This window comes from Nycticebus coucang, chromosome 14 (assembly GCF_027406575.1).
Source record: "Nycticebus coucang isolate mNycCou1 chromosome 14, mNycCou1.pri, whole genome shotgun sequence".
In the NCBI taxonomy this organism is placed as follows: domain Eukaryota; kingdom Metazoa; phylum Chordata; class Mammalia; order Primates; family Lorisidae; genus Nycticebus; species Nycticebus coucang.
The window spans coordinates 18,664,794-18,679,018 of NC_069793.1; the positions used below are offsets into that span (position 1 = coordinate 18,664,794).

At 40.0% G+C, this 14,225-nt stretch overlaps 1 protein-coding gene and 1 pseudogene across 4 annotated transcripts in view; both read right to left on the reverse strand.

Moving 5' to 3' along the window:
• CSTPP1 (centriolar satellite-associated tubulin polyglutamylase complex regulator 1) overlaps positions 1-14,225 on the reverse strand; it is a 226,131-nt gene that overhangs the window by 137,758 nt on the left and 74,148 nt on the right. The gene's annotated exons all lie outside the window — the stretch shown is intronic.
• Positions 10,804-10,926, reverse strand: LOC128566075 (uncharacterized; annotated as a pseudogene).

Below are 14,225 nucleotides of genomic sequence, written 5' to 3' on the forward strand. Positions count from 1 at the left end.
GCTTGACTTTTCTGTACCATTTTCTTCTGCTACTGAAGGGGAATTTAGTTGCAGGCAAAGTTCTCCTCAGTCATCTGCGGATCCTGCCATTCCTTGCCCATGTTCTGTACCACCAAACTACATATCATATTCTCATCTAATATCGTGTCTATTTTCCTCTTTAGCTTTTTCAATTCAGTATTAATTTATGTCCAGGTTTTGCCTACCCACTGAATAGCTGTCATTTGTATTGCACTACAAAATATATATATTTTTAAAGATATGGGGTCTCATTATGTTGCCCAGGCAGAGTGCAGTGGCTGTTCACAGGCACAGTTGTAGCACACTGCAGTCTCAAACTCCTGGGCTCAAGTGATCTCCTGCCTTGGCCTCCCAAGTAGCTGCAACTACTACAGGCATGCACCACCACATCTGGCTAGATAACATTAAGTACATTTTATTCTATTTTCTGCATGCAGCTATAGCTTTTAGATCCTTTGATATCATCCTCCTATTCTCACTATGATTCCAAACATGTTTCCTTTAGTATCATCTGCAAATTTCATTGAAAGTCCAATACCATTTTCTTGGGTCTCTTAAATGTTACAAATCCCTTCCTCAGTACCACCTAATTCAAGAGTTGGAAGTGTTAAATTTATCAAACTTTCCTGGTTCAAAGTCCAACAAGTAATTCTCAAACAATCATCCCTTGTTCTTACTCAAGATGGTATCAGTTCAGCTGAAAACAATCCTTCATACAAATGTCTTAGTAATAGGCCACGTCTTCTTGGACTTGATCATAATTCCAAATGATAATAAAATTGAAGGGATTTGGGGATGCAGGGTTTGTTCTTTTAGAGCTACCCACATGGGACTTGCTGCTAATGATTCCATTTACCTCTTCATGGTTATCTCAAGTACTATATTACTTTACTTTACTATCATTATTTCCAGAGTTGCCTTCTCTTCATTATTTTGTTTTATCTCCAAAGTTGGTCTCACATTTTAGAAAATAAATGCACTTTCTCTCAGTAGTTATGTATATTTATCTTCTAAATCTACTGGTAAACCATGTATATTTTTTCAGGTATTCATTTCTCTAACTTTACTTAAAAGCTATTTTGTATTACCTGTCCAAGTTCAGGTTCATTACATTAACTAGGAACTCCTAAAATAAGAGCACTATAATCATACATGATTTAAAAGTGTTTTGTTTTGATTTGTTTTGTTTTTGAGACAGAATAAGACTCCATTGCCCTGGGTAGAGTACTATGGCATCATAGCTCACAGCAACCTCAAACTCTTGGGCTCAAGTGATCCTCTTGCCTCAGTCCCCAACCAGCTGTGACTATAGGAAACTGCCACAACACCTGGCTAGTTTTTCTATTTTTAGTAGAGACAGGGTATGGCTCTTCCTCAGGTTGGTCTCAAACTCCTGAGCTTAAGCAATCCACCTGCTTTGGCTTCCCAGGGTTCTAGAATTACAGGCATGAGCCACTGAACCTGGCCTGAGTTAAAGTTATTATCTTAATGATTCAGTATTCTATCACAGAAAAAGAATTAACTGGCTTGGCACCCGTGGCTCAGTGGTTCAGGTGCCAGCCACATACACGCAACTGGCAGGTTCGGACCCCAGCCCAGGTCTGCTAAACAACAATGACAATAAGAACAACAAAAATAGCTGGGCATTGTGGCAGGTGCCTGTAGTCCCAGCTACTTGGGAGGCTGAGGCAAGAGAATCACTTAAGCCCAAGAGTTTGAGGTTACTGTGAGCTGTGACACCATAGTACTCTACTGGAGGCAACATAGTGAGACTCTATCTCAAAAAAAAAGAAAACGAAAGAAAAAGAATCAGCTGCTTCCTGATATTGTTTTAAAATTCCTTCACCAGCTCAGCATCCATAGCACAGTGGTTAGGCACTGGCCACATACACTGAGGCAGGCGGGTTCGAACCCAGCGAGGGCCTGCTAAACAACAATGACAACTGCAATAAAAAAAGAGCTGGACATTGTGGCGGGCACCTGTAGTCCCAGCTAACTTAGGAGGCTAAGGCAAAAGAATCGCTTGGAGAAATCTTTTTTTTTTTGCAGTTTCTGGCCTGGGCTGGGTTTGAACCCACCACCTCCAGCATATGGGACTGGCGCCCTACCCCTTTGAGCCACAGGCGCCGCCCGGCAAAAGAATCGCTTAAGCTCAAGAATTAGAGGTTGCTGTGAGTTGTGACACCACGGCACTCTACCAAGGGCGACATAGTGAGACTCTGTCTCAAAAAAAAAAAAATAATAATAATAATAAAATAAATAAAATCCCTTCACATTTTCTTATTAATGCATTAGACTTCAGTGTCATTTGATTTGTGTTTTTATTTTCAAAAGAGAATTTTATTTCTAAAGATACAGGGGCATTCACCTATTTAACAAATGGTGCTGAGTGAACTGGCTGGCAACCTGTAGAAGATTGAAACTGGACCCACACCTTTCACCATTAACTAAGATAGACTCTCATTGGATACAAGATTTAAACTTAAGACATGAAACTATAAAAATACTTGAAGAAAGTGCAGGGAAAACTCTTGAAGGAATCGGCCTGGGTGAATATTTTATGAGGAGGACTCACCAGGCAATTGAAGCAGTATCAAAAATACACTACTGGGACCTCATCAAACTAAAAAGCTTCTGCACAGCCAAGAACATAGTAAGTAAAGCAAGCAGACAGCCCTCAGAATGGGAGAAAATATTTGCAGGTTATACCTCCAATAAAGGTCTAATAACCAGAATCCACAGAGAACTCAAACGTCTTAGCAAGGAAAGAACACGTGACCCCATCTCAGAGTGGGCAAGGGACTTGAAGAGAAACTTCTCTAAAGAAGACAGACGCACGATCTACAAACACATGAAAAAAAGCTCATCATCCTTAATCATCAGAGAAATGCAAATCAAAACTACTTTGAGATATCACCTAACCCCAGTAAGAGTAGCCCACATAACAAAATCCCAAAACCAGAGATGTTGGCGTCAATGTGGAGAAAAGGGCACACTTCTACACTGCTGGTGGGAATGCACACTAATATGTTCCTTCTGGAAGGATGTTTGGAGAATACTTAGAGACCTAAAAATAGACCTCCCATTCGATCCTATAATTCCTTTACTAAGTTTATACCCAGAAGATCAAAAATCACAATATAACAAAGACATCTGTACCAGAATGTTTATTGCAGCCTAATTCATAATTGCTAAGTCATGGAAGAAGCCCAAGTGCCCATCGACCCACGAATGGACTAGCAAATTGTGGTACATGTATACCATGGAATATTATGCAGCCTTAAAGAAAGATGGAGACTTTACCTCTTTCATGGATGGGGCTGGAACATATTCTTCTTAGCAAAGTATCTCAGGAATGGAAGAAAAAGTATCCAATGTACTCAGCTCTACTATGAAGCTAAATTATAGCTTTCACATGAAGGCTATAACCCAACTATAGCACAAGACTATGAGGAAAGGGTCAAGGAAGGGGAAGGGAGGGGGGAGGTTAGGGTGGAGGGAGGGTAAGGGGTGGGGCCACACCTACAGTGCATCTTAGAATGGGTACAGGCGAAACTTACTAAAGGCAGAATACAAATGTCTACATACAATAACTAACAAAATACCATGAAGGCTACGTTGAACAGTTTGATGAGAATATTTCAGATTGTATATGAAACCAGCACATTGTACCCCTTGATTGCACTAATGTACACAGCTATGATTTAACAATAAAAAAAAAAAGATATAGGAAAAAAAAAAGATATAGGGGCAAAGAACTTTACATGCCAACCAGGATCTTGCACCAAACCCTTGTAAACAAATAAGATACTAATGCATTATTTGGCCAAAGACCAATGGTGTACAGTTCACCTGAGCTCACGAGTTTGAGACCAGCCTGAGCTACAGTGAGACCCTATCTCTAAATATAGCCAGGTGTTGTGGCAGGTGCCTGTAGTCCCAGCTACTTGTGAGACTGGGGCTAAAGAGTGTGAGCCCAAGAGTTTGAAGTTGCTGTGAGCTATGATGCCACAGCACTCAACTGAGGGCGACAAAAATGAGACTCTGTCTCAAAACAAGCAAATAATAAAAGGAAGAACATAAATTTAATATGGGGCTTCCCTGAACACCTGTTTGTCAGGCGAGATCTTGAATTCATTCATATTAAACTTTCTCTGTGACATAAGCCTTTAACTACAATTTGCAATTTTCCCTATGTATAAACTTTAGAGGGACTTTTGGGATACTAATTCTCTACTTGGTGCCATTTAACCAATTACTAGCCTTCTAAAGACCAAAGAATATTTTTCAATATTCTTTTGTGATTGAACTTTACAAACAGCAATAGACAAAGAACTTTATGAAAATCCATATTAAAAATTCCCTTTCCTGCCAAACTTTTAAAGATTTAGTTTAAGTAAGGAATTAAAAAAGGGGGGGGGCAGCGCCTGTGGCTCTGTGAGTAGGGCACTAGCCCCATATACCAAGGGTGGTGGGTTCAAACTCAGCCCTGGCCAAACTGCAACAAAAAAATAGCCAGGCGTTGTGGCAGGCGCCTGTAGTCCCAGCTACTCTGGAGGCTGAAGCAAGAGAACCCAGGAGTTGGAGGTTGCTGTGAGCTGTGATGCCATGGTATTCACCAAGGGTGATTAAAAAAAAGAGGTGCATAAACAGTAACTTGAACATAAACTTGCACCTTAGAATGAAAGTAAGACATTGGTAGAATTACCATATAATTCAGTGATTCCACTTCTGGGTATATAATAAAAGAAATGAAAATAGGGACACAGATATTTGTACACATACCCATGTTCACATCCAGTATTATTTATAATAGCCAAAAGGTGAAAGCAACCCTAGTGTCCTCTGACAGACAGGATAAAAGATAAATAAAATGTGGTATATATACACAATGAAATAGTATTCAGCCTTAAAAAGGAAGGAAATTCGCTAGCACCTGTGGCTCAGTGAGTAGGGCACCAGCCCCATATACTGAGGGTGGAGGGTTTGAACCAAGCCCTAGCCAAACTGCAACAAAAAATAGCTGGGTGTTGTGGTGGGTGCCTATAATCCCAACTGCTCGGGAGGCTGAGGCAGAGAATCACCTAAGCCCAAGAGCTGGAGGTTGCTGTGAGCTGTGATGCCACAGCACTCTACTGAGGGCAACAAAGTGCCCAGTTATTTTCATTGTAATTTTGCTACTGTTATGAATTGTAATGTATAAAGTAGCAATGAAAATAATTTTATGTTTGGGGTCACCACAACATGAGGAACAGTATTAAAGGGTCGTGGCATTAGGAAGGTTGAGAAGCACTGGAATAGAGAGTTAAGAATTTAATGGGTACAGAGTTTCAGCTTAGGAAGATGAAAATGTTCTGAAAACAGACAGGGGTGATGGTTGCTGAACAACCCTGAGTATACTTAATGCCACAGAACTATATACTTAAAAATAGTTACAATAGTAAATAACATTTTATTGTAATTTTTCTTTCTTTTTTTTTTTTAGACAGAGTCTTACTCAGTGGTCCTGGGTAGAATGCTGCTGCGTCATCATAACTCAGAGCAACCTCACACTCTTTGGGCTCAAATGATCCTCTTGCCTCAGCCTTTTGAGGAGCTGGGACTTCAGGTGCCTGCCATAGCGCTGGCATTTTTTTCTATTTGTAGTAGAGACGGGTTTCACTCTTGCTCAGGCTGGTCTCCAACTCCTGAGCTCAAGCAATCCACCCGCCTGCCAGAGTGCTAGGATTATAGGGACATGCCACCAAGCTTGGCCTTACCATAATTTTTCTTTCTTTTTTTTTTTTAGACTGAGTCTCACCCTGTCACCCTGGGTAGAGTGCGGTGGCATCATCATAGTTCATAGCAACCTCAAACTCTTGGGGTTGAGCAATCCCCTTGCCTCATCCTCCCAAGTAGGACTTGGGACTATAGGCATGCGCTACTAACACCTGGCTAGTTTTTCCATTTTTAGTAGAAATGGGGTCTTGCTCTTGTTCAGGCTGGTCTCCAACTCCTGAGCTCAAGCAATCTGCCCTCCTCGGCCTGCTGGAATGCTAGAATTACAGGTGTAAGCCATTGCATCCAGCCCATAACTTTTTTTTTTTTAGAGACAGAGTCTTACTTTATCACTCTCAGTAGAGTGCAATGGCATCACAGCTCACAGCAACCTCCAACTCCTGGGCTTAGGCGAGTCTCTTGCCTCAAGCACCCAAGTAGGTGGGATTACAGGAGCCCACTTAGGCATAAAGTAATAAAGTAAAATATTGGTGTCAAATATTCAGTATATGTATTTATAAAACTGCCTAATGGAATGAGGAGTTAGAATTTATAAACAAAAACATGTTGAGTAGTTCTGAAGAAAAAAATGACAATGGCTGTGCTATATAAAATGTGGACCAAGGACAAGTAGCATGGCACCATTTAGGAGACTGTTAAAAATCAGAATCTCAGCAGGGCTGGGAGTAGTGGCTCATGCCTGTAATCCTAGCACTGTGGGAGGCCGAGGCAGGTGGATTGCTCTGAGCTCAGAGGTTTGGGACCAGTCTGAGCCAGAGTGAGACCCCATCTCTACAAAAAAAAGCTGGACGTTGTGGCGGGTATCTGTAGTCCCAGCTACTTGGGAGGCTGAGGAAAGAGAATTGCTTAAGCCCAAGAGTTGGAGGTTGCTGTGAGCTATGATGGTACAGCACTCTACAGAGGGCTACAAAGTGAGACTCTGTCTCACTAAATAAATAAAAAAATCAGAATCTCAGGCCTGGCCAGGTGCAGTAACTCATGCTTACAATCCTAGCACTCTGGGAGGCTGAGTCAAGTGTATTGTCTAAGCTCACAGGTTCAAGACCAGCCTGAGCCAAAGTGAGACCCCTGCCTCTAAAAATAGCCGGTTGTTGTGGTGGGCACCTATAGTCCCAGCTACTTGGGAGGCTGAGGCAAGAGAATCACTTGTGACCAAGAGTTTAAGGTTGTTGTGAGCTATCACACCACAGCACTCTCAACAAAGTGAGACTCTGTCTCAAGATAAAAAGAAAAAAAGAATCTCAGGCCTCATCCAAGACCTACTAAATCTGATTCTGCATTTTAACAAGATAACTAGGTGATTCACATGCATATTAAAGTTTGAGAGGCTCTAGTAAGGGCAAATCTTCCTAGCTATATGATATTATGCCAGGTAACTAATCACTTTGTATCTCAATTTTTTAATTATCTTTAAATAGTGATAATAGGAATGCTTACTACATAAGGTTGCCAAAGATTAAATGTGTTAATAATGCATGCTGTGTAATGCCTGACACATTCAGGGACAATTAGTTATCATTATAATTTTGCTATAGAGAAAATCTGTGAAAGTTGGTTTCAGGGACTTTTCTAAAAATATTAGTAGTCTTAGGAAGTCGGTATTTTTCAGAGGTTATAAATAGTGCCTGGCTTTAAGAGGTAACTGTAAGGAAGGATAAATGCGAGATAATAGTTTTGGCAAAGTATGAAGAAATGGAAATAACTTTCTTCAGAAGACCAAATATAGAAGAGGGGTGTCAAATTTATTCACGATGGAGCAATTTTCTTCTTACTAAAGTATGGGAAGACTTGGCTAATATTATTTACAAAATATGGAATGGAAGTAGCTTTTAATGAGATGATGCCATGTTTTTAAGATATTTTGGAGACTAAGTGTTGTTTTGCACATGTCTAAAATCCCTTCATGGGATATTAACTTTCTGCTGAAATATAAATATATATGACTTAAAGAACAAAATATTTGGCTGAGAAGGCAGAGTAAAAAAGAGTAAAATATTGACAAGGAGGGAGACAAAAAGGACAGCTAAACAGGTGCCCATAAGCTGCAAGCACCGGCCATAACTCTCTGAAGATGTCACTGAGTTCCTAACCTAATTTCTCTGGCAGGAGATCTCTCCTTGTCCTAGAAAAGACTTCCAGAGACAGAAAGGATTAAAAAAAAATAATATTGCTAAGAAGTGAGGTTGCTGGGCTTGCACTTTACTAGCTGGAATCCCTTTATCTTTCTTGAGAGCCCCCCAGATCTCTTTTATTCTAGGTCAGTAATTTAACACTCTCAGCTCTCAATTCAAAGCCTGTAATGACCTTGCTGTGCTGAATTATTAGCCCAGGATATAGAAAGAGAAAGAGAGGGAGGAAAAAAAAAAAAAACCCTAAAAACAACAGAGGCCTTTTGATCAGGGTACCAAACTGCAGTTTGCTGTAACTCAAGCTGCCCATTCTTATATGGCAGGAATTAAGGACTCCCCCTGCCAGGCAGGACCCTATTAAAAGACAATAGCTGTTTGAAAAGGCTAAGCAAGTTGATATGGATATAATAGGCCACATATGGGGGCCCCTTTTTACTCTGAAATAAAGCTCCTTCTTAGAGTTGTGAGCTGGGAAAACTAGTATTCAGTAAGGAAGGAGAAGGAGGTATAATAGATGTGAGTGAGTAGCCATGCAGAAATGCTTAAAGGTGCTTCAGGAGAAAGGGAGGAGAGCTTGAGGGAGCCTGTAGAGATGAGCATCAATCACTGAGAATAAAGGCCTTTAGGATGACGAAGTGCTCTTTGGTCCCCAAGAGATATTAGGGCTAATCATGACAAAGATTTGGCTAGAACCAAAATAGTGGTCAGTTTTTCCAATGGGTAAACAATAGCGACAACAAAACCCAGTAAGAAAAGTAATAAATTCTTTCCAGAAATGATACAGCTGGCAAAAAAGTAATCCTCATGTTTCATTTTATACCACCTAGCATGTCAATATCCCAAACTCACACTGAATACCATCTACTGCCACTAACTGTTCTTGTTATCTCCTGGATGGGATTTTAATAGAAGAAAAAAAAGCCTGCAAAATAGAACCAGAGAACTCCAAAGAAATCTCATGCCTGCAAACTACATTCCTCCTCATATACAACAAAGTAACCACAGATTAACACAGATATTTACTTATCACCTCAAATTCTCTGCCCATTAGTGGATAATGATTCTGATGATCTTTAATCCACAACAGAATTTCCAACCACTGTTTTAGCCATCTCTAACATTACAAAACAAGGAATGATTTAAGAGTGATTCAAGGTATTTAAATACATTAATCTAGTTTTTTATGACTAAATTATGAATTCCAAAATTCCTGAATAAAATATCAGAAAGATATTTTTCTTTCTTCAAACACCTCTTGCCAATTGCCAAATGAACAGCTCTGTAGTTCTCACCTATTGCAATAAATAGGCTACCTTGATGGAATTTATAACTGCAGAAAAAACACAAGAGATCTTGAACACTTGCTTATTCGGTAAGTAGTCAACAGGGCACAAAACTGATATTTACTTATTTCTTTAGTTTTTTGAGACAGAGTGCCATGGCGTCAGCCTAGCTCAGAGCAACCTTGAACTCCTGGACTCAAAATCCTGCCATCTCAGCCCCACAGAGTGCAAGGATTACAGGTGTGTGCCACTGTGCCTGGCCTATAAAACTGATGTTTAGCAAATTAAAGAGTTTAACTGATTAACGAGAGGATTTGGATTCCTAAGAAAAAAATAAATAGATTTTGCTTACATCATTAAGTAAGTGATGACTTTAAGTTGAAGCCAACGCTTATTTTACATTCTGAAAATCCCACTAAATCTACTCTGCCTGTGCTCTAGAAATGGAAAAAGAAAGCCTGGAAGATAGCACAACCATCTATAGCATGGATTACTAATATTTTAAACTCACTGTTGAGATCTACTCCTTAGGGAAAAAAAGATTCTTGTCAAAAGATTACTGCTCCCTGGTCACCGAAGACCTCCGGTGGAGATGTACAAGGAGATCAATGTTGTTTTCATGCCTGCTAACACGTTAACCATTCTTCAGCCTATGGATCAACCTTTAAGTCTTATTTATGAAATACATTTCATAAGGCTATAGCTGCCATTTATAGTGGTTCCTGATGGATGTGGGCAATGTAAACTGAAAACCTCTGGAAAGGATTCACCAGGCCATTAAAAACATTTGTGATTCATGGGAGGTGGTCAAAATATAAACATTAACAGGAGTTTGGAAGAAGTTGATTCCAATCTCCATGGATGACTTTTGAGGGGTTCAAAATTTCAGTGGATAAAATAACTGCAGATGTAGTAGAAATGCAAGAGAACTAGAATTAGAAGTGGAGCTTGAAAATGTGACTAAATTACTGCCATCTCATGAGAAGGTACTTTTTACGGATGAGCAAAGAAAAGTAGTATCTTAAGATACAATCTGGTAAAGATGCTGTGAACATTGTTGAGATGACAACAAAGAATTTAGAATACTACATAAACTTGGAGAGCAGTAGCAACTTGGAAAAGACTGACTCCAATTTTTATAAGGTCCAACGTATTAATATTTTCTTTTATGGATCTTACTTTTGGTGTTGACTCTAAGAACAACACCTAAAAGATTTTCTCCTATGTTTTCTTTCAGAAGTTTCATAATTATAGGTTTTCTTTCTTTCCTTTTTTAATTATTTTTTTTATTTTTAATTTCAGCTTGCTTGTTCATTCTTCATTTGAAGTACTCTTTTCTTTTGTTGTTGTTCATTTTCTTCTTGTGGAGATGCTCTTTCCCATTGCCTCCCCATTAGCTGGGATTACAGACGCCCACCACAACGTCCAGCTGTTTTTGATGTTGTTAGTAGAGACAGGGTCTTACTCTGGCTCACTGCTGCTCATACTGGTCTCAAACCTCTGAGCTCAGACAATCCACTCGCCTGGGCCTTCCACAGTGCTGGGACTATAGGCGTGAGCCACCACGCCCGGCCCTTTCTTTCCTTTTTTAAAGCCTACAGCACCTGGTATTCCCAAGCAGTCTCCCATCCAAGTACTAACCAGGCCCGACCTTGCTTAGCTTCTGAGATCAGACAAGATCAAGTGCATTCGTTCAGGACGGTATGGCCATAGACATAATTAATAGGTTTTGTATTACGGTCTATGATCCAATTAGTTTTTGTATACAGCACAAAGAATGGACTGAAGTTAATAATTTTTTTGCAATTGTTCCAGCATTATCTGTTGAAAAACTATCATTTCTCCACGGAATAGTTTATGCACTTGTGTCAAAAATTAATTGACCATATCTGTGTGGGTCTATTTCTGGACTCTATTCTGTTCCATTGATCTAATTATATCAGTGTCAATACCACACTATCTTGATTAGCTTTATAATATATTCTGAAATCTATAGTAATTCTTCCAAATTTGTTCTTTTTTAAAACTGTTTTCACTATTTTAGGTCCTCTGTATTTCTTTTTTTTTTTTTTTTTTTGTGGTTTTTGGCCGGGGCTGGGTTTGAACCCGCCACCTACAGCATACGGGACCTGCGCCCTACTCACTGAGCCACAGGCGCCGCCCGGTCCTCTGTATTTCTATGTAAGTTTTAGAATTAATTTGACATTTTCTTTTTTTTGAGACAGAGCCTCAATCTGTCGCCCTGGGTAGAGTGCCATAGCATCACAGCTCACAGCAACCTCCAACTCTTGGGCTCAAGTGATCTTCCTGCCTCCACCTCCCAAGTAGCTGGGACTACAGGTGCCCACCACAACGCCCAGCTATTTTCTGGTTGCAGCCATCATTGTTGTTTGGCAGGCCTGGGCTGGATTCGAACCCACCAGCTCAGATGTATGTGGCTGGCACCTTAGCCGCTTGAGCACCAAGCCTAATTTGACATTTTCTATATAAAACTATGTTGAATTTTGACATTTTCTATATAAAACTATGTTGAATTTTGATTGGGATTGCACTGAATATATACAACTATTTGGAGAGAGCTGACATCTTAACAATATTGAGTCTTCTGACCATAACAATAATGTGTCTTGGGGAGTTGGTATATTTCTCCATTTATTTAATTTCTCAACAATATTTTATAATTTACATTATTGTATACATCTTACACATCTTTTGCAGAATTATTTCTAAGTGTTTATACTTTTGAGGCTATTATAAATGATATTGCTCTTTACATTTTTTGTGGGGGCGGTGGGACAGAGTCTCACTATGTCTCCCTTGGTAGACTGCCGTGTATCACAGCTCACAGCAACCTCACACTCTCGGGCTTAAGTGATTCTCTTGCCTCAGCCTTCCAAGTAGCTGGGACTACAAGTGCCCACCTCAACGCCTGGCTATTTTTGTTGTTGTTGTTGTCGTCATTGTTGTTTAGCAGGCCCAGGCCAAATTCGAACCTACCATCCCTGGTGCATGAGGCCGGTGCCCTAACCACTGAGTACAAGGTGCTGAGCCTGCTCTTTATATTTAAATTTCTGTTTGTTCTTTGCTAGAATATAAACATACAATTTTTATATATTCATATATAAATAAATAAATATATATGTGTGTGTATATATATATATATATATATATATATGAAATCTGAGACTACAGGCGCCTGCCACAACGCTCGCCTATTTTTTAGTTGCCATTGTCATTGTTTTAGCAGGCCTGGGCCCGCTCAAACCCGCCAGCCTCAGTGTATGTGGCTGGTGCCCTACTCACTAAGCTATGAGCGCTGAGCCACCATGGGCTTTTCTGTATAAACAATTGAGTCACATACAAATACAGTTTTATTGGGGGAGGCGTTGCAGTTTTTTGCTAGGGCTGGGTTTTGAACCCGCCACCTTTGATATATGGGGCCAACGCCCTACTCCTTTGAGCTACAGGCGCCACCCTAAAGACAGTTTCTTTTTAAACGATTTTTTGCCCCATCCACTGGCTAGAACTTCCAGTACAGTGTTGAATAAAAATAGTAACAGTGAAAATCTCTCCTTTCTTCCTGATTTTAGGAGAAAAACATTCAATATTTCACCATTGCGTATGATAGACAGGAGTTTTCACAGATGTCCTTAAGTGGGTTGAGAATATTCCTTTCTATTCCTACTTTGCTAAGTGTTGCTTTTTTTTTTTTTTTTTTTGAGACAGAGTTTCACTACATTGTCCACTAGAGTACTGTATCATCACAGCTCACAGCAACCTCAAACTCTTGGGCTTAAGCAATTCTCTTGCCTCAGCCTCCCCAGTAGCTGGGACTACAGGTGCCCTCCACAATGCCCGGCTACTTTTTTGGTGGCAGTCATTGCTGTTTGGCAGGCCCTGGCTGCGTATGAACCTGCCAGCTCCTGTGTATGTGGCTGAGTTACAGGCGCAGAGCCGGCTTTTTTTTTTTAAGACAGGAATGGATGCTAGACTTTATCAAATGCTTTTTCTCCAATTATTGAGGTGACCATGATTTTTTTTTTTTAAATGATGAATTACACTGATTTTTTTTTTTTTTTTTTTTTGTAGATACAGAGTCTCACTTTACCGCCTTCAGTAGAGTGCCATGATGTCACAGGACTCACAGCAACCTCTAGCTCTTGGGCTTCCGTGATTCTCCTGCCTCAGCCTCCTGAGCAGCTGGGACTACAGGCACCTGCCACAACGCCAGGCTATTTTCTGGTTGCAGTTCAGCCGGGGCTGGGTTTGAACCCGCCACCCTCGGTATATGGGGCCAGCGCCCCACTCACTGAGCCACAGGCGCCACCTGGATTACAGTGATTTTTTACCCAGAATTTTTTAGTTTATGCTGATTTTTAAGTGTAAACCAACGGGACATTTCTGGAATAAACTCCACATGGTCATGATATACTATCCTCTTTATATATTGTTGGATTCAATTTACTAAAATCTTTAGAAGTTTTATGACTAACGAGGAATATTATCGGCAGTTTTCTGTTCTTTTCTAGATGTCTTTGTCTTATTTTGGTATTAGGTTAATACTGACCTCCCCCATAGATTGAGCTGAGAAGTACCTCTTCTTCAATTTTCTGGAAGCATTTACATAGAACTGGCGTTCTTTCTTCTTTAAATGTTTGGTAGAATTCACTAGTGAAGCCATCTGGGCCTGGAGTTTGTCAGATTGTTTTCAACTACATATTTAGTTTTCTCACGTTACATATTTCTTCTTGAGTGTCCTTGGTGTATTTGTCCATTTCATCTAAATTGTTGGATTTATTGGCATAAAAAAGTGATATTTCCTTACAGCTTCTAATACCTATAGAATCTGTAACAACATCATCTCTCTCTTTCCTGCTACTGGTAATCTGTGCCTTCTCTATCTTTTTTTGAGATTAGTTCAGCTCAAAATTTTTCAATTTTATTTATCTTCTCAAAGGATCAGCTTCTTTCTTTTTTTTGTTGAGAGAATCTCACTCTGTTGCCCATGCTAGAG